This window comes from Lynx canadensis, chromosome C1 (assembly GCF_007474595.2).
Source record: "Lynx canadensis isolate LIC74 chromosome C1, mLynCan4.pri.v2, whole genome shotgun sequence".
Classification (NCBI taxonomy): Eukaryota; Metazoa; Chordata; class Mammalia; order Carnivora; family Felidae; genus Lynx; species Lynx canadensis.
The window spans coordinates 48,367,050-48,386,100 of NC_044310.1; positions in this window are offsets into that span (position 1 = coordinate 48,367,050).

Here is a 19,051-nt window from a genome sequence, read left to right on the forward strand (position 1 = left end):
ATCGGCCTTCCGTGTCTATGGCCTTTAGTGTCTTGCTTCCTTCGCACAGCATAATGTTTCAAGGTTCCTCCATGTTGTAGTATGAATCAGTACTTTATTCCTGATGAATATCCCATTGAATATGTATGCCACATTTTATTTATGCATTCATCTCTTGGTGGACACTGGGTTGTTTCCACATTTTGGCTATTGTAAATAGTGCTGCTATAAACATTCGCACATAATTTTTTTTTTTATTTAAAACTTGTCTATATGATATATTCATGTCATCCGTGACTAGAGATAGCTTGGCCTCGTCCTTTCCAATTTGGAATGTCTTTTCTTTCTTTTTTCATCCTTGTCGCTCTGGCTAGAACTTCCAGTACAATGGTGAATAGAAGTGTCAGGAGCAGACATCCTTGTCTTGTTTCTGATCTTAGGGAAAGCTTTCAGTCTCTCACACTGAGTGGGATTTTCATAGATGCACTTTATCACGTTGAAGAAGTTGCCTTTATTCCTACTTTTCTGAGTATTTTTATCATGAAAGATTATTGAATTTTGTCAAATGCTTTTTCTGCATCAATTGTGATGATTGTGTGGCTTTTTCCCTTTTGTCTATTAATATGGTAAAATATATTGATTGTTTTTCCTATGCTGGACCATCCTTGCATTCCTGGGATAGATTCCACATGGGTATGGGATATAGTCCTTTAAATATGCTGTTAGATTCGGTTTGCTTGTATTTTGTTAGGGACTTTTGCACCTATATTCATAAGGGATATTGCCCTACCATTTTATTTTCTTGTGATGTCTTTGTCTGGTTTTGATATCAGGGCAATACTGGCTTCATAGAATAAAGTGTTCCCTCCTTCTATTTTTTGGAAGACTTTCAGAAGGATTGGTTTTATGTCTTAAAACAAACAGTAAGCTCTACCAGTGAAGCCATCAAGTCTTGAGCTTTTCTTTGTTGGAGGCGTTTGATTATTGATTCAATCTCCTTATTTTAGGTCTATTTAGATTTTCTATTTTTCTTCTTGAGTCAGTTTTGATAGTTGATGTGTGTGTAGTCTGTGTGTTTTGAGGAATTTGTCTATTTCATCTAGGTTATCCAATTTGTTGATATATAAACAACATCCATTGATTGATGAATAGATAAAGAAGATGTGATTGATATATGCATATATGTATATATTTGTATATACAATGGAATATTATTCAGCCATAAAAAGAACGAGATATTGCCATTTTCAACGACATGGATAGAACTAAAGAGTATTATGCTAAGCAAAATAAGTCAGCTAGAGAAAGACATATACTATATGATTTCACTCATATGTGGAACTTAAGAAACAACAACAACAAAAAATGAGCAAAGGGAAAAAGAGAGAGAGGGGGGAAACCAAGAAGCAAATTCTTAACTATAGAGAGCAGACTGATGGTTACCAGAGGGGAGGTAAATGGAGGGATAGGGGAAGTGGGGGATGAGGATTTAGAAGTGCACCTGTCGGGTGAACAGCAGGCTTGTGTGGAAGTGTTGAATCACTACATTGTACATTTGGAACCAATATTACACTGTGTTTACTAACTGGAATTTAAATTAAAACTAAGAAAAAAAAAAAAAGAATACACTTCCAGGCTTTGCTGGCAATGGCCCAGGTGTAAAAGAGCATGGTATAATTGCATGTGGCCTGAAATGGCAGTTCTATGTGAGATCATTACGTGTCAGCTGTGTGTGTACTCTAGGGGCTGTGTGTGTTTAACAAAATGATGTAAAATATCGCCTTAAAAATGTTAATAGTATTCTCTTATAATAATTTTATTTCTATAAAGTCAACAGCAATGTCCCATTTCATTTTTTACCTTAGTAGTTTGAGTTTTATTCCCCCCTTAATTAGTAGAGCTAAACAGTAGAGTTTGGTAATTTTGTTACCTTTTCAAAGAACCAACTTTTTATTTCATTTATTCTGTTTCTATTTTCTTTTTTGTTTTTGATTTTTTTAATGTTTATTTATTCTTGAAAGAGAGATAGAGTACGAGTGTGAGTGGGAGAGAGGCAGAGAGACACAGAATCAGAAGGAGGCTCTAGGATCTGAGCTGTCCGCACGGAGCCCGACGTGGGGCTCAAACTCACGAACCATGAGATCATGACCTGAGCCAAAGTTGGACGCTTACCTGACTGAGCCACCCAGGCGTCGCTACTTTTTCTATTTTCTATTTCATTTATCTCTATTCAGATCTTTACTGCTTTCTTCCTTCTGCTGCTTTCGGTGTAGTTTGCTCTTTCTTTTCTAGTTGCTTGGGAAGGTTATATTATTGATATAAGATTTTTCTTTCCTTAAAATGTAGGCATTTAGAGCCATAAATTTCCCTCTGAGCAAGCACTGTTTAACTGAATCACTTAAGTTTTGGTGTTGTGTTTCCTTAATTCTTCTCACAGTATGTTCTAATTTTCTGTGACTTCTCTTTTGACCCATTCATTGTTTAAGAATGTGTTTAATTTCCACATATTTGTGAATTTGCCAGCTCTCCTGTTCTTTTTTTTTCTTCCTTCCTCCTTCTGTCCCTGTCTCTATTCTTCCAAAAGGATTTGTGTGTGTGTTTACGCATGTGTAGTAAGAACATTAAACATGAAATCTACTCTCTTAAAAATTTTTAAGTGCAGACTACAGTATCGTTAACTATAGGCACAGTGTTGTACAGCAGATCTCTAGAACTTATTGGTCTTGCATAACTGAAACTTTGTACCCATTAAACAGCAACTCCCCATTTTACCCTTTGTCCAGCCCTTGGCAACCACCATTCTACTCTCTGTTTCTAAGAGTCTATTTTAGATACCTCATGTAAGTAGAATCAGGCAGTATGTCCTGTGACTGGCTTAATTCACTCAGCATAATGTCCTTTAGGCTTATCCATGTTGTCACATATGGCGGGATTTCCTTCTTTTTAAAGCTGAATAATATTCCATTGTATGTATACACCACATTTGTCTGTTGATGGACATTTAGGTTGCTTCTATATGTTGGCTGTTGAAATAATGCTGTGATGAATGTGGGAGTGCATATATCTCATTGAAGTCTTAATCTCAATACCTTTGGATATATACTTGCTAGATCAGATGGTGATTCTAATCTTAATTTCTTTGAGGAAACTCCATAATGTTTTCCACAGGGGCTGCACCATTTTGTATTTTACATGTACCAACAGTGTACAAGGGCTCCAGTTTCTCCATATTCTTAGGAACATTTGTTATTTGTTTAACATAATAGACATCCTAACAGATGTGAGTGATATCTCGTTGTGATTTTGACATGCATTTCTCAGATGATTAGTGATGTTGAGAATCTTTTCATAAATCTGTTGGCCACGGTACACCGTCTCTATAGAAATGTGAACTCAATTGGGGCGCCTGGGTGGCTCAGTCGGTTAAGCGGCCAACTTCGGCTCAGGTCATGATCTTGCGGTCCATGAGTTCAAGCCCCACGTCGGGCTCTGTGCTGACAGCTCAGAGCCTGGAGCCTGTTTCAGATTCTGTGTCTCCCTCTCTCTGACCCTCCCCTGTTCATGCTCTGTCTCTCTCTGTCTCAAAAATAAGTAAAACGTTAAAAAAAAAATTAAAAAAAAGAAATGTCAACTCAAGTTCTTTGCCTATTTTTTAATGAAGTTATTTATTTATTTATTTATTTATTTATTTATTTATTTATTTTTGCTGCTGATTTGTAGGAATTCCTTACACGTATTGGCTATTAATCCCTTATCAGCTATATCATTTTAAACTATTTTTCTCATTCTTGGTTTGCCTTCTCACTCTATTGACTGCCTCCTTTGCTATGCAGAAGCTTTTTAGTTTAATTGCTTTTGTAATTTTCCTTGTGTTGCTTGTGCTTTTGGAATCATATGCAAGAAATCATTGCCAAACACAGATTTCATGAGCTTCTCCTCTGTTTTCTTCTAGTAGTTTACTACTTCTAGTAGTTTATTTCTAATTTTGTTCTATTGTGGTCAGAAGAAATGCTTTGTATGGCTTCAGTCTTTTAAAATGTATTGAGATTTATTTTATGGCCTAAGGTGTGGTCTTTTCTGGAGAATGTTTCATGGGCACGTGAGAAGAATGTATATTCTGCTGTTGGGTAGAGTGTTCTATATATATCTCTTAGATCTTGGTGGCTTATAGTGTTGTTCAAGTCTTCTGTTTCCTTGTTGATCTTCTGTCTCATCGTTGTATCCATTATTGAAAGTGGAGTATATAAATGCCCTACTGTTATTGTTGAGCTTTCTATTTTTTTCTTTGTCAATTTTTGCTTCACATATTTTGGGACTTGGTTTTTGTGTTTATAATTGGTATATCTTCTTGATAGGTTTTTTAGTCATTATGTAATGTCCTTCTTTGTTTGTTGTAACATTTTTTTCTTAAACTCTATTTTGTCTGATATTAATATAGCCAATCCAGCTGTCTTTTGGTGAGTATTTGCATGGAGTATATTTCACATCCTTTAATTGTCACCTTAGCTTTCTTTGAATCAAAAGTGAGCCTCTTGTGGATAGCATGTGACTGAATCATGTTTTTTACTCCATTCTCCCATTATTTGCCTTTTGGTTGGAGTTTTATTCCATTTACATTTAATGCAGTTACTGATAAAGAAGGACTTCTATTTGGCCATATATTTTTCACATGTCTTATATCTTTTCTTTTTCCTCATTTTCTCCATAACTGCCTTCTTTTGTGTTAAATATATATTTTCTATCATACCATGTTGTTTCCTTTCTCATTTTTGCTACACATTTTTAAGTGATTTTCTTAGTGGTTAACCATCTAGTTATAGGATTACAATTAACAATTTAATTTATAGAGATATAGTTTGAATGAGAAAAAAGTTAGTTTCAATTATATATAAAAGTTTTCTTCTATACAATTCCATCCTTCCCTTTATGTTGTTATTGTCACAGATTATATTTTTATACATTGTGAGCCCATCAACATAGATTTATAATTATCTTACAGTTTTTTTAAATCATATAAGAAAACTAAGGAATTCCAAATTAAAATACTGATAGATATTTACCTATGCAGTGACCTTTATTGCTCCTTCTATGTCTTTTCCTTCCCTTCACCCCTTCACTTTTCACTGATCCTTTTGTTCCTTCCCTCCATGTTCTTTCTTTTCTTTAGAACATTGGTAGGAAAAAAGAGAAAGTTGTATTTTATTATTATTTTAAATTGAGAAGCTTATAATATCCTTGGTGATTGATCCTTTCTCTCATCTTTGACACTCACATGATCTGTTACAACTATTCTCTGTGTGGTTTATTTGACTTTTTTATGTGCAAGTCCAGCACCCCTAATTACAAGGTAAGCATAGTGAGGGTAGAGATTCTGCCTTATATTTCTCCACATTTCCAATGTGAAAGGAAATGTCCTATTCATAGAATGCACTTAAAATGTGGTTGTTGATGTTGCCCTAGATATCCTGATTCCTTTTTCAGGCAGGCAAACTATTATTATCCCCATTTATAGTGAGAAACTGGGAACCAAGAGAGTTCAGGAACCTTACCAAGGTAATAAGAAGAAGGGGGAGAAAAACATGTTTTTCTGGGCTTTGTACCCAAGGTTGTTTTTCAGGCAGCTTGCCTCAGTTCTCCCTTACAAGCCCGCAACAAGCTTTCCCACCGCTAGCACTAACTTCTGGCAATAGGTAATACTTGTAAAGAATAATCCAACCGAGACAGCATTCAATTTGAGCTGCTTATCTGTTATTTTTAATCAACACCGAAAGCAAATGAAATATAATTGTTTCCCACAGACTTCCTGAGTCTGAGCTGTAGAAACACTTGAAGGTATTTTTTCAACCAAAGGACAACGTTTGTGAGGGTTGCTGCACATGTAAGTCACAATGAGTAAGTTCAAGTGAAATAGGAAGGCAGCATGTTCACAGCTTGCCTTTCCCAACCCTTGAAGAGGTTGAACTTTGTCTTCTCAGCTCATGGACCTCCTTGTTTGGCTTGCAAAATGGCATGGTGTAGGAGAAGGTACAGATGAGGTTTCTAGGATTAAATTAAAAAGGGGGTTAGTTCTGGGATATCTGCCATACACATGGCAACTTTGAGCAGGTTACTTCCTCAGTTGCAGAAATAAGGATTTATGTGAGAATGAATTTATGCCATGTGTGATGGTGCCTGGGAAAGAAAAAAATTGTCACCAGCCTTCTTTTATTCCCTCTCACTCCTCCATTGTCCAGTGTTGTCATTCCCTGGGCTTCCTATCCTTTATAAAGTACATGGAGTAATAAATACTTTCACCCTAAAGTATAATAAATGACTAGTAGGTTCAATATTAAATTTTTACAGAAATGTCCTTATTTAACAGGGAACTAAAATCTAATGTCTGAGGAATGAAATTATAATTATAAAATAGAACCTGGTTTGGTTATAGAAATTCAGCCGTACTAAACATCATTCCTCACAAAATAGAGCCAAGGTCTCTTAGAGAAATGGATGATTCCAGGATAGGGACAGGAAAACACCAAGGAAATCTGGAACATCTTGTCCCAGGAAGCATAGAAGGGGAGGGATGCAGAAAGGACAAGAGACCAACTTGAAGGTGTTCCCACTGGCTGAAATCGGGACAGTTTGATGATTAAAATGAATAGTGACAAGAATGGATTATATCACATTGAATAAAAATAAATGCATGAATCCATATTTACATTTAGAAAAATAAAGGCGGGTATGGACAGAAGAGGAAAACTTTTTTTATTATAAAAAATAGAATAGTACCAACTAATAGATATAAAGGAATGACAGAAATAGAAAATCACCATCTTATGACCACCATAGCAATAATTAATTCAGGCAGTAATTAACATGGATGCTAAAAGCAGTGTGTGATAAACTTTTGAGGAATCATATATTCATACAGTCTCAAATTACTTACTAATTACAGTGGGAGAAATGTCTTTACAATAGAGAAATCTGATGGACACCATACTAACCAAATGATAAAATTTAACACCCCCCATAATTGGACAATCCAATACCATCTTCCTGCCAAAGTGATGCACTGAGCTCACAATATAATCTCTGCTAAACATGATCATGAAATAAATCTTATGAAGAAAAAATCTGACAAATCTTGATGGACTAGACTATTCAAAAATGTTGCTGTCATGAAATATCACAATGCATACATAGATGTGTGCGTGCATGCACCCAGCTGGGGAACGAACCTAGATTAGAGGAGATAAAAGAGATATGGCCATAAACACAAGGGATGATCCTTGACTCTGGATCCCAGAGGGAAAAAAAGGGGGGAGACGGGGGACAATTAGGCAAATGTAAAGAAGGATTGCAAATTAAATAATAATATTAAATTTAAATTTCCCAAGTATGATAATTATATATGGTTATCTTAAGAGAATGTCCTTATTCTTAGAAGATAGATGCTGAAACATGCAGAAGAATGAAACTAGACCACTTTCTTACACCATTCACAGAAATGAACTCAAAATGGATAAAGGACCTGAATGTGAGACAGGAAACCATCAAAACCCTAGAGGAGAAAGCAGGAAAAAAACCTCTCTGACCTCAGCCACAGCAATTTCTTACTTGACACATCCCCAAAGGCAAGGGAATTAAAAGCAAAAATGAACTATTGGGACCTCATGAAGATAAAAACTTCTGCTCTGCAAAGGAAACAGTCAACAAAACTAAAAGGCAGCCAACGCAATGGGAAAAGATATTTGCAAATGACATATCGGACAAAGGGCTAGTATCCAAAATCTGTAAAGATCTCACCAAACTCCACATCTGAAAAACAAATAATCCAGTGAAGAAATGGGCAGAAGACATGAATAGACATTTCTCTAAAGAAGACATCCAGATGGCAAACAGACACATGAAAAGATGTTCAACGTCATTCCTCATCAGGGAAATACAAACCAAAACCACACTGAGATACCACCTCACGCCAGTCAGAGTGGCTAAAATGAACAAACCAGGAGACTATGGATGCTGGTGAGGGTGTGGAGAAACGGGAACCCTCTTGCACTGTTGGTGGGAATGCAAACTGGTGCAGCCACCCTGGAAAACAGTGTGGAGGTTCCTCAAAAAATTTAAAAAAATGTTTATGACCCAGCAATAGCACTGTTAGGAATTACCCAAGGGATATAGGAATGCTGATGCATAGGGGCACTTGTACCCCAATGTTTATAGCAGCACTTTCAACAATAGCCAAATTATGGAAAGAACCTAAATGTCCATCAACCAATGAATGGATAAAGAAGTTGTGGTTTATATACACAATGGAGTACTACGTGGCAATGAGAAAGAATGAAATATGGCCTTTTGTAGCAACATGGATAGAACTGGAGAGTGTTATGCTAAGTGAAATAAGTCATACAGAGAAAGACAGATACCATATGTTTTCACTCTTATGTGGATCCTGGGAAACTTAACAGAAAACCATGGGGGAGGGGAAGGAAAAAAAAGTTAGAGAGGGAGGGAGCCAAACTATAAAAGACTCTTAAAAACTGAGAACAATCTGAGGGTTGATAGGGGGTGGGAGGGAGGGGAGGGTGGGTGATGGGCATTGAGGAGGGCACCTGTTGGGAGGAGCACTGGGTGTTGTATGGGAACCAATCTGACAATAAATTTCATATATTAAAAAATACTAATAAAAATAAAAAAAGAAGATAGATGATGAAAGTATTTAAGGGTAAACAATGATTAGTTTTGTTACTCTTGAAATATATCTATATATCTATCTATCTAGAGAGAAAAAAATGTAACTATAATTAAAAAAAGAAATTTGTACATAAAAAAATAAACCCCCAAGAGTAGGCCAGTATGTAATCCAAATGGCCAATTTAGTTACTCTTCAGAAAAATCATGTGAAGTTTATAAGGAAAATTATGTTTGAAGTTGATAGTTCAAGTTTACACTTGTGGGCACAGAAAAACATATAAAGTTGCCAAATCACTGTGTTATACCCCTGAATGATGTAACATTGTGTGTCAACTATACTTCAATTAAAAAAAGTGTCAAAATATGTTCAAGGTCTCTGAATCATCTATTGTAGTCATTAACCTTCAGTCAGCAGATTCTCTAACAGGTAACAATTAACTTCACTCAACTAGATGTGATGGCTTTGCTTGCTTCCCAGTGTTGAACAAAAAGAAACTTGACTGCCTGAAAAAATATTTCAGTAACAAGGGAGAATATAGAAACAATAATGACTGAAGAATTATACATGCTATATTTTATTTTGCCATGATTATCTTTAAAAATAAGTTCTTTTGTTTAATTTTTTAATATTTACTTATTTTTGGGAGACAAAGACAGAGCATGAGCGGGGGCGGGGGGGGGGGTGCAGAGAGAGGGAGACACAGAATCTGAAGCAGGCTCCAGGCTCTGAGCTGTCAGCATAGAGCAGACACGGGGCTCAAACCCATGAATCCTGAGATCACGACCTGCGCCGAAGTTGGACGCTTAATGACTGAGCCACCCAGGCTTCCCTCTTTAAAAATCCGTTCTTAACACAAAATACACACAAAGAACACAAGGTAATTCTGGGAGGGGATGGATATGTTTAGAACCTTGATTGTGGTGATGGTTTTGCAGATGTATGCATGTGTCCAAACTCACCAATATGTACATAGTCAACATGTGCAAATTTTTGTTTATTGATTATACTTCAATAAGGCTTAAAAAGGCCATTCTGACCTCCCTCTCATCCCCCCATGAGGATTCTCCTCTTTATATCTGGAAGGATTTTCTGAAGTAGTCAGCTTATTTGTTATATAAGCTTGAGTATGCATCAGTTTCCTCATCTATAAAATAGAAAGTATTACTACCTTGTCACATTGTTAAGGATAAATGAATTAGCACAGATGAAGCCCTCTGAATAATGCATAACACCTAATAAATACTCAATAAATTTTAGGTGGTGTTGATAGCCTCAGGATTGGATATCTCCTTGGTTACCAGTTGCGTTCATATAAAACATTATCAAAGTGTGAAGTCCCCTACTTTAATAAAATGTGCAGCTTGTCTTTTTTCTGTATAAGGCTAAAAGCTCTGACCAGTTTTTGTTTTTTGTTTTCTGGGTGTTTTTTTGTTTTTGGGTTTTTTTTTTTTTGTTTTTTTTTTACTTTTGGGTTTTTGTTTTTTGTTTTGTTTGTTTCTTTTTACAATCTCTGGAAAATATTTCCAAATTGCACTACCAAGTATGTGTTTATTTGGTTAAGTAATTTCAAAAATTCCAGCAACCACCTACTACTGTCAGTATTTCCTACAACTGCTCATGTCAACAAACCCTTCACACATCTTTCCTGGCGCTTCCTTCTTTGTTCCTACAGCCCATTTATTATTGCTTATGGTTAGGTAAGCCACTGTTCTTCTGTCCTTAAATGACCTGATAATTTCTTCTTTCTAGCAGTTTGGTATTTTAAGATATATTATGTTCTATATAAGTTATACTATGTAACACATGGAGAGGGAGCAAGATACATTTCCTCTGGCAGATATCACCTTAATGTATTTTCAGTTGATACATGTGTAGAGGTTTCAGAATCCCGTGTTTAGTCAGCCATAGTGGTTTCAAATACGGTTTTCTCAGGCTATAATAAAATATAAACAGTATTTCTAACATAGTGCTTCCTGTTCTCTTTAGAAATCATTCTCTTCTTATTTATGTGGATCTCGTCTCAAGAACATGATTCTATCCACTTTCCATTTATATAAATTAAAGAATTCATTTTGAAATATTGATTTTCAATACACTTGGAAACAATAGAAGGTACCTTGGGTAGTTATACTGTAAAGTTAGATTTTACTTGCTTTTTAGAGACAAACATCTGTGGATTAAATGATTAGCCACTATGTATCAGTGTTTGGCCTTTATTGTAAAAATCTGCTTACATGGATTAGAAGGATTTTTGTACATAAAAAATAGGTCACCAATGGAATAATGAGCACGGATCATCTCTTTAACAGTGTAAAATGATATGTCTTGTGATTCACTTAAACTGAAATTTGAAGAACAGAATTTATGTTTCAGTGATACTTTAGATTGGTTACATTATCAGTACATTTTACTAAATGTCTATTTCTATTACTTATTGTTTTTAAGTATTTGAAAATATATATACCTTTTTATTTGTTCTCATCTGAGTTACTTTAAGACAAGATAAAATAATTATTTCCAATTTTATTTCACTTAGGACTTTGGTGTGGATTTAACTTTTTTAATGTTTATTTTTGAGAGAGAGAAAGAGCATGAGCAGGGCAGGGGACGGGGACAGAGAGTGAGGGAGACACAGAACTTGAAGCAGGCTCCAGGCTCTGAGCTGTCAGCACAGAGCCCAACACTGGGCTCAAACCCACTAACTGCGAGATCATGACCTGAGCTGAAGTTGGATGATTAACCCACTGAGCCACCCCAGCACCCTGGGGTGGAATTAAATTTGTCTAATAAAATGGTTATATTAATTTTAGCTCGGTAAATGGCAAACTAAACATCCCTTCCCATCAGTTTATCATACAAGTTATATTATTATCATCCTGAGCTGTGATTTATCTTTTTGTAATTTTTGTTTCCAGGTACTTAAGTCTTAAATCCTCCAAGGTGGCATTTGTTCAGTTATATGCCACCAGGCCCCTATATGAAATTATAGGTGTGACAACAACCCCTTTCCATTTTGGAGTTTTTCAGTGTAAGAAACAAGAACGTCAACAGTCTTCCTCTGTGACCATTTTCATGTTGCAGTTACACTATTGCCACAATTAGAGATGCTTGTCCATTTCTGACACCATGCTTTTCCATTCTGGGTGATGGCACACGAACTCCACCAAAAATGACTGTGGATGCTGTTCAGAAGATAGCGTGATGTGATGCCCCGATCCCCAACATCTGGGAATCCTGTTGTGAATTGCCTTGGCTGGCACACCACCTTTCCAGGACAGCTCACATCCAGGGATTCAGCAGCACGGAGGCAAAAAAAAACTAACCCCCTCTCATCCAATCTCGGACAACCTGGAAGGGCTACTCTAGCTTCAGAGCTCCCCAGGGCTTGGTTGAAGCTCTCATTAGGACTGCACCCCAGGCTGCTTTCTCCCACTGTGCACTTCTGCTTCTAATCCTTCTCCTCCAATTCCCAAGCTCTCAATTCCCAAGACTGCTTCTTCATAAACCTCCTGCCTGCTAATCTTCCACTTCAGAGTCTACCTCCTGCAGTGTGGCTGTGTATAGTGTAATTTTAAAATCCCTTGTACTGGGGCGCCGGGGTGGCTCAGTCGGTTAAACGTCCGACTTCGGCTCAGGTCATGATCTCACGGTCCGTGAGTTCGAGCCCCGCGTCGGGCTCTGTGCTGACAGCTCAGAGCCTGGAGCCCGTTTCAGATTCTGTGTCTCCCTCTCTCTCTGACCCTCCCCTGTTCATGCTCTGTCTCTCTCTGTCTCAAAAATAAATAAACGTTAAAATCCCTTGTACAATGGATATACATGTCTCAGTAACAGAGATGCCTTCACTCTTAATTTGAACTTCTTCTCCATTGAAATCTTCAAATAACTTCTCTTTGAGCAGCCCACCAGGTTAGTGTTAACATTGTTTCCAAGTGCTGAACTAAAATGTATTCAAAGTCAGTTCCACTAAGTCATATAAAAGTCTCTTAAACTTAAGTCTGTAAAGGCACCAGAAGCAAAATTCTCAGTGTCCCATACAGTCTCCCAGTAAGCATTTCATAGGACTCAATTCCTAGCCAGTGTGAGGAATAGATATGTATTTCCTTTTATACAGTGGGAAGTAGGTCCACAGTTTTGATCCCCTTCCTCTAGTCTCTGTCCAAAGGAAACCCAGCTGGAAATATTTGTGGAGATGAAGTCTGTCCCAATCCCATCACCTAAAAAAGTTCAGACCTACTGAGTATCCGAGTCTATTCTGTCCAAGACTTTCTTTTTATTAGAAAGCCAAAGCTTACCCATAGTAAGTGTCTGGGGCTGGTCTTGCTTTCCTACACCCAGTACAGTAGTTAGAAGAGTTATAGGTGCTGCTAGACATTACTGCCCACTGGGATCACAGGCCTAAAAACAAGAAGCAGTTTTATTATTTTTTTAATGTTTATTTTTGAGAGAGTGAGAGCGAGAGAGAGAGGTTAAGGGAGGGGCAGAGAGAGAGGGAGACACAGAATCCACAGCAGGCTCCAGGCTCCAAGCTGTCAGCACAGAGCCCAATGCGGGGCTTGAAACCACCAACAGTGAGATCATGACCTGAGCTGAAGTGGGACCCTTAACCAACTGAGCCACCCGGATGCCCGAAGCAGTTTTACAATATCAATTTTTTTTGGTCACCATTTCTCTTCCCTAGAACTCTAATTAGGGCTTGTAAATCTTTCCCAGGGCTTGGACACTATCATTCCAAAGTATCTCTCGGATTCTGAAAATTGTCAATCTAGAAGTGTCTGCTCTTGTGTTTAACTGCCTGTGGACCTTGATGCTGATTGGATATAGCCTGAGTCTGCTGTAGTTCTTTGGATATTGTGGACTGCAGAGCACTCCTACGGGGCATCATCTAGAGTTAACCCCTATCTATGGTGGATCTTACATCATTCTGGCTTCTTCTGTCTCTCTGTTGCTGAGATCTAGCCTATGTTGCAATTCTCTTTTTTCTCCTCCCTTCTTCCCTTCTTCCATCCTTCTGCCTCTGAAGCATCTGTAGGATTTCTGTTTGGGAGACTTTGGGAGTTACAGCTGCACCTAAGCAATGCTGTAAGGATCATGTGGGGGAGGGGCAATAATTTGGTTGAGGTATAAGTGCTTTGCTAGTGAGATCCACTTGTACCGTTTGCAGCTGGTATGATCACTCTACTAGAATGGCTGCTATGTCTGAACGTCTAGATCAATGCCTGTCCAGGCCACAGTTTTCCTCTAGCTGATGTATGCTCTCAGCCATTCAAGGTATCCATATATCAACAGGGGAAACTTATGACATCTCCATCCCTTTTCACCATTGCTTGTGCAAGGCACAGATTTACTCTTTGCAAGTAGAGCCTACTACAGTTCTATTTGAGGTACCTAATCAGCGATTCTCTTTTATCATTTCTCCATCTACTTATAGCCCAATTCAGTTTTTTTTTAATTTTTTAAATGTTTATTTATTTTTCAGAGAGAGAGAGAGAGAGAGTTTGAGCTGGGGAGGACAGAGAGGGAGGGAGACACAGAATCCGAAGCAGGCTCCAGGCTCCGAGCTGTCAGCACAGAGCCCAACACAGGGTTTGAACTCACAGACTGCAAGATCATGACCTGAGCCAAAGTCAGACGCTTAACCAACTGAGCCACCCAGGTGTCCCATAGCCCAACGCAGTTTAAAATCTCATCCTGACCATTCTTTTTCTCTCTTAAGTATTTGTTTTTTTATTTATTTTACTTTTATTGTTTATTTGTTTTTATTTTAATTAAAAAGGCAATATTTATTCACTTTGATGGAAATTGGAAAATAATTAATCATCATGAACAACCTCTGCTAATATTTTGATATATATACTTTGTTTTAAAAAATGAGGGGAAACATAAGAATGCGTGTGCGTGCACACACACACACACCCAAGACATACACACAGTGTGTATAATAGCTAAAATGTATTGACCAACTATGATGAGCTGGGATCTCTGTTAAGCATTTTGTATGCATTTGATTTTCACAGCAACCGTGTGAAATTATGTAGAGAAAATTGTTTTTATTTTTGTCTGCAGGCATCCATCTCCCCCACTCTCCATTTACACAGGGCAACCACCCCATGATTCACCTTGGGTCTGCAGTACTGGTGGGACAGACAATCTAGGGGCTCACTCTGTTCCTGGCAAAGGGCTGGATACATATCCCATGACAGGCTAATTGGATGCCCTCTCTGGGACTTGAATCTTGAAGAGAATGACCCAGAAAAACTTAGCAACTATTTAAGTGTATTCATCTAGGTGGTGTTCTCCTGAGAAGACATCTATAGTTTCATTACCTAGATCTAATGAGCAGCTCTGGGACCTGCTTTTGCCCATGCTGGGTTCTTCAGATATTCCTCTGAATCTATAAGATTTCTCATACCCTTGCAACATTTTTTTTTAATATAAAGTTACTCAGGTCTGATTCCTTCCACTTATCACTAAAAAATCCCTAACCAATATAGAAATACACAAGTATTATTCTATTTTGCAGACACTGAAATGGAGGCTTACTAAAATGAAGTGACTTGCTCAAGATTACCCAGGCAATAAGAGATCATATTAGGTCATATTAGGTCTCCATAACGCTCAAGTCTGTGCTTAATTTTAACCATATCTCTTTTCAGTCTCCCTCTTTACAGATACACAGGTGTGTGTGTGTGTGTGTGTGTGTGTGTGCGCTTACACACACGTGTGTATTCTTTTATGTATTATTCCACATTAAGATCTGGCCATATTCTTACTGTGAAGGGGCACATGCACCCCAATGTTTACAGCAGCACTATCAACAATTGCCAAATTGTGGAAAGAGCCCAATGTCCATTGATGGATGAATGGGTAAAGAAGATGTATATGTATGTGTATACACACACAATGGAGTATTACTTGGCAATTGAAAAGAATGAAATCTTGCCATTTGCAGCAACATGGATGAAATTGAGTGTATTATGCTAAGCAAAATAAGTCATAGAAAGACAAATATATGATTTCACTCATATATGGAATTTAAGAAACAAAATAGATGAACATAGGGGAAGGGAAGGAAAAATAAGATAAAAACACAGAGAGAGGCAAACCATAAGGGACTCTTAAGTACAGAGAACTAACTGAGGGTTGCTAGAAGGGAGGTGGGTGGGAAGATGGACTAAATAGGTTGATGGGCATTAAGGAGGACACTTGTTGGGATGAGCACTGGGTTTTATATGGAAGTGATACATCACTGGGCTTCTCCCGAAACCAATACCACACTTTATGTTAACTATTATTAGTTAACTCAATATTCCAATACCTAGATATCATCAAAATTACTACTAACATTTTGGTTTATTTTGTTTTCAGTTTCTCTTCTCTTTCTCTTGGCATGTATAAATACACTCACATGCATACACAAATAGGGATCCATACATAAATTTTAGATATATATTAAACATATAACAGGGAGAGAGAAAGCGAGGGAGAGATCCATACTGTGTATACAGATTTCTATTATCAACTTTATCTTTTAATATTATTCTTTAAACATTTCTGAGTCGTTAAACTTCTTTCACAATATTTTAATAACCACAGTATATTTCACTGTATGGATATACCATAATGTATTTAATGACTCTTCTTTCATTTCATGGCTGTTTCTTTTTCCCTTTTTCTTTCTTTCCTTCGTTCTTTCTTTCTTTCTTTCTTTCTTTCTTTCTTTCTTTCCTTCCTTCCTTCCTTCCTTCTTTCTTTCTTTCTTTTTTTCTTTCTTGCTTTCTTTCTTCCTTTTTCTTTTTTTTTTCTTTTTGCTTTTATAACTAGCACTGCAATCAACAAATTTGTTGGCATCTGATTATTTTCTTAGAATAGATTTTGGAGGGCCGCCTGGGTGGCTCAGTCAGTTAAGCGTCTGACTTCAGCTCAGGTCATGATCTCGTACTTTGTGGGTTCAAGCCCCGTGTTGGGCTCTGTGCTGACAACCCAGAGCCTGGAGTCTGCTTCGGATTCTGTGTCTCCCTCTCTCTCTGCCCCTCCCCCACTCATGTTCTGTCTCTCTCTCAAAAAAAATGAATAAACATAAAAAAAAAAGAATAGGCTTTGGAAGTGAAACTATTGGCTTAAAGTCTTTGAACATTTTAAAGATTCTTGATATATATTGTCAAAAAATTTTCAGAAAGATTGTGCCAATTTACAACCCCACAACTAGTGTTTAAAAATCAGTTTTATTCAATGCTCCAAATATAGATGCCAACTTTTAGAAATGAATGTCAACAGTTGGAAAAGGATAGAGTATACTGTATTAGGCATTTCTTCTAATATTATTTTCTGATTATAAAGTAATACAAGCTAATTGCAAGTTGAAAAATATAGAAGATTACAGAAAATAACATCATCCATAAATAAAAATGATGGTTTGATGAGCATTCCTTTGTCTTCTTGGGGTACACATGTTAAATACATAAATATTTATTATGTTGAAATCATATGGCTCATACTTTTATATCTAAACTTTTAATGTTATATATCATGAAACATTTGTATTAAATATTCCCCAAACCATTATTTTTACTAGTCGCCAAATATTCTATCTTATACATTGACTATAATGTAGTTAACCTTTCTTGCTTATTGGATGTGTATTGATTAGTATATACAGAATTGCAATACATGATGTTGCTCATAACCTCTGACTACCTTTCTGATTATTTCAATAGAATTTATGGCCAGAAGTGGAATTCTAGAATCATGGGTTTAAATTGTATGGATATTTTAAAGTTTCTTGATAAATATTGATAGAAAATTGGAAAAATTCTTCTTAAATGTTTGCTCCAGTTTTGTATGAAAGTGCACTCACTCTTCTCAACATTATTTTTGTTGTTTTATTTCAATGATTTATGTTTTTAATTTTTTGAATCTTTTCACATTTCCTTGAACTATCTGTATTTCTTCTTTTCTGAATTCACTGATCATATGCTTCACATATTTTTCCTTTAGATCTAGTATCATGAAGACAACCGAGCATCCTTCCCTTAGGATCTGTTCTCTGCTCCTACAGCTCTCAGAAGGATAACTCAGTTCCTCCCCCCCCCCCATTATTCTTCTTAAATATTCTGAATACTTCAGTCACCTGTGACTCTTAGTGATAAGCATGTATGATTGTAGTAACTCATATTTGCAAAAGAGTTTTTAATTCATAAAACTCTTTCACACCCATTATCAGTTTTGCCCCTGTGAGAGAGACGGGGCAGGTCAGTGTCATCAGCATCATTTTAGAAATGTGGACGTTGGATTCCATAGGAGAAAGCTGTCAACAGCCAGTGGGAAATAAAGTCAAGATTCAGACCAGGTCTTCAATTCCTAGATCTTTTCCCTTTCCTTTTCCTTTTCAGTTAAGTCATATTACTGATGTTGCTGTTGTCCAAAAATATAAAATGACTCCACATGGGGTAAGAAAGTTCTAGAATGAGGTTAAGAGACTTGATAGCAAATGCAAGTACTGTATTTTTAGAATGAGACTGATTTACATTTGAGGGCTTTTAATTGCAGTTATCCATCAGTTTTAAACTTTCAGTGTCTAAATATAAAGACCGTGGCAATATAAATGAGCCAGCTGCATTTTTACACAGAGCATGAACTGATGAGTTTATGAATGAGTGAAGTGATGGAAATCAACAGTAAGAGTAAGAATATCCCAACCCATTTCAACAGCTTAAGCCATACATCAGTACCTTGGAGAGCTTCCAACTCTATGCCACCCTCTCCTTCACAAACATTCTCAGAAAAGGCAAGTTTTCATCCGCCAAAGGAAAATCGGAAGCATTGTACACTGTTATCTTCCATGTTTTTTGAAAACTAAAAAAGATTTCATTTTCCATTTTCCTACCTGAAAATGGTCTTCCTTTTCACCCCATTTAAAATGCAATTGCCCGTCTCTGTGATCTTGTGCGAGCTTATTTAACTTAAGCAGCTTTATGGTATTCACCCCCCTTAGCAAACACATTTCTTTACCATGTCTGCAAAGGAAAATGTCCTTTTCCAATGAGCGACCGGGAGAAAATCAGCTCTCCTTTTCTCGAGTAGGATCTATTTCTGAAGACACGAGGGCAGCAGTGTGGATCTCCACAGGTGTAGCCAGGAGCTGCCCTACTGAGGGGAAGAAGGCGCGAAGATGCTTGAGCCCGCCCTACTTAACGCTGGGAGCCCCGCGGCCTCCTCTGCCCTTGGGGCAGCGTGAGCTTCAGCCGCTACATCGCCCAGCCGCGCACGCGCGCTCCCCGCCCCCGTCCCCACCGCACCTGCCAGGTCACAAACCCCTTCCCACCCTCCCGCGCTCCCTCCCGGAGGCTGTCTTGTCTCACATTGATTGGTCGGAGCCAAGAGGGTGCGTCCAATCAG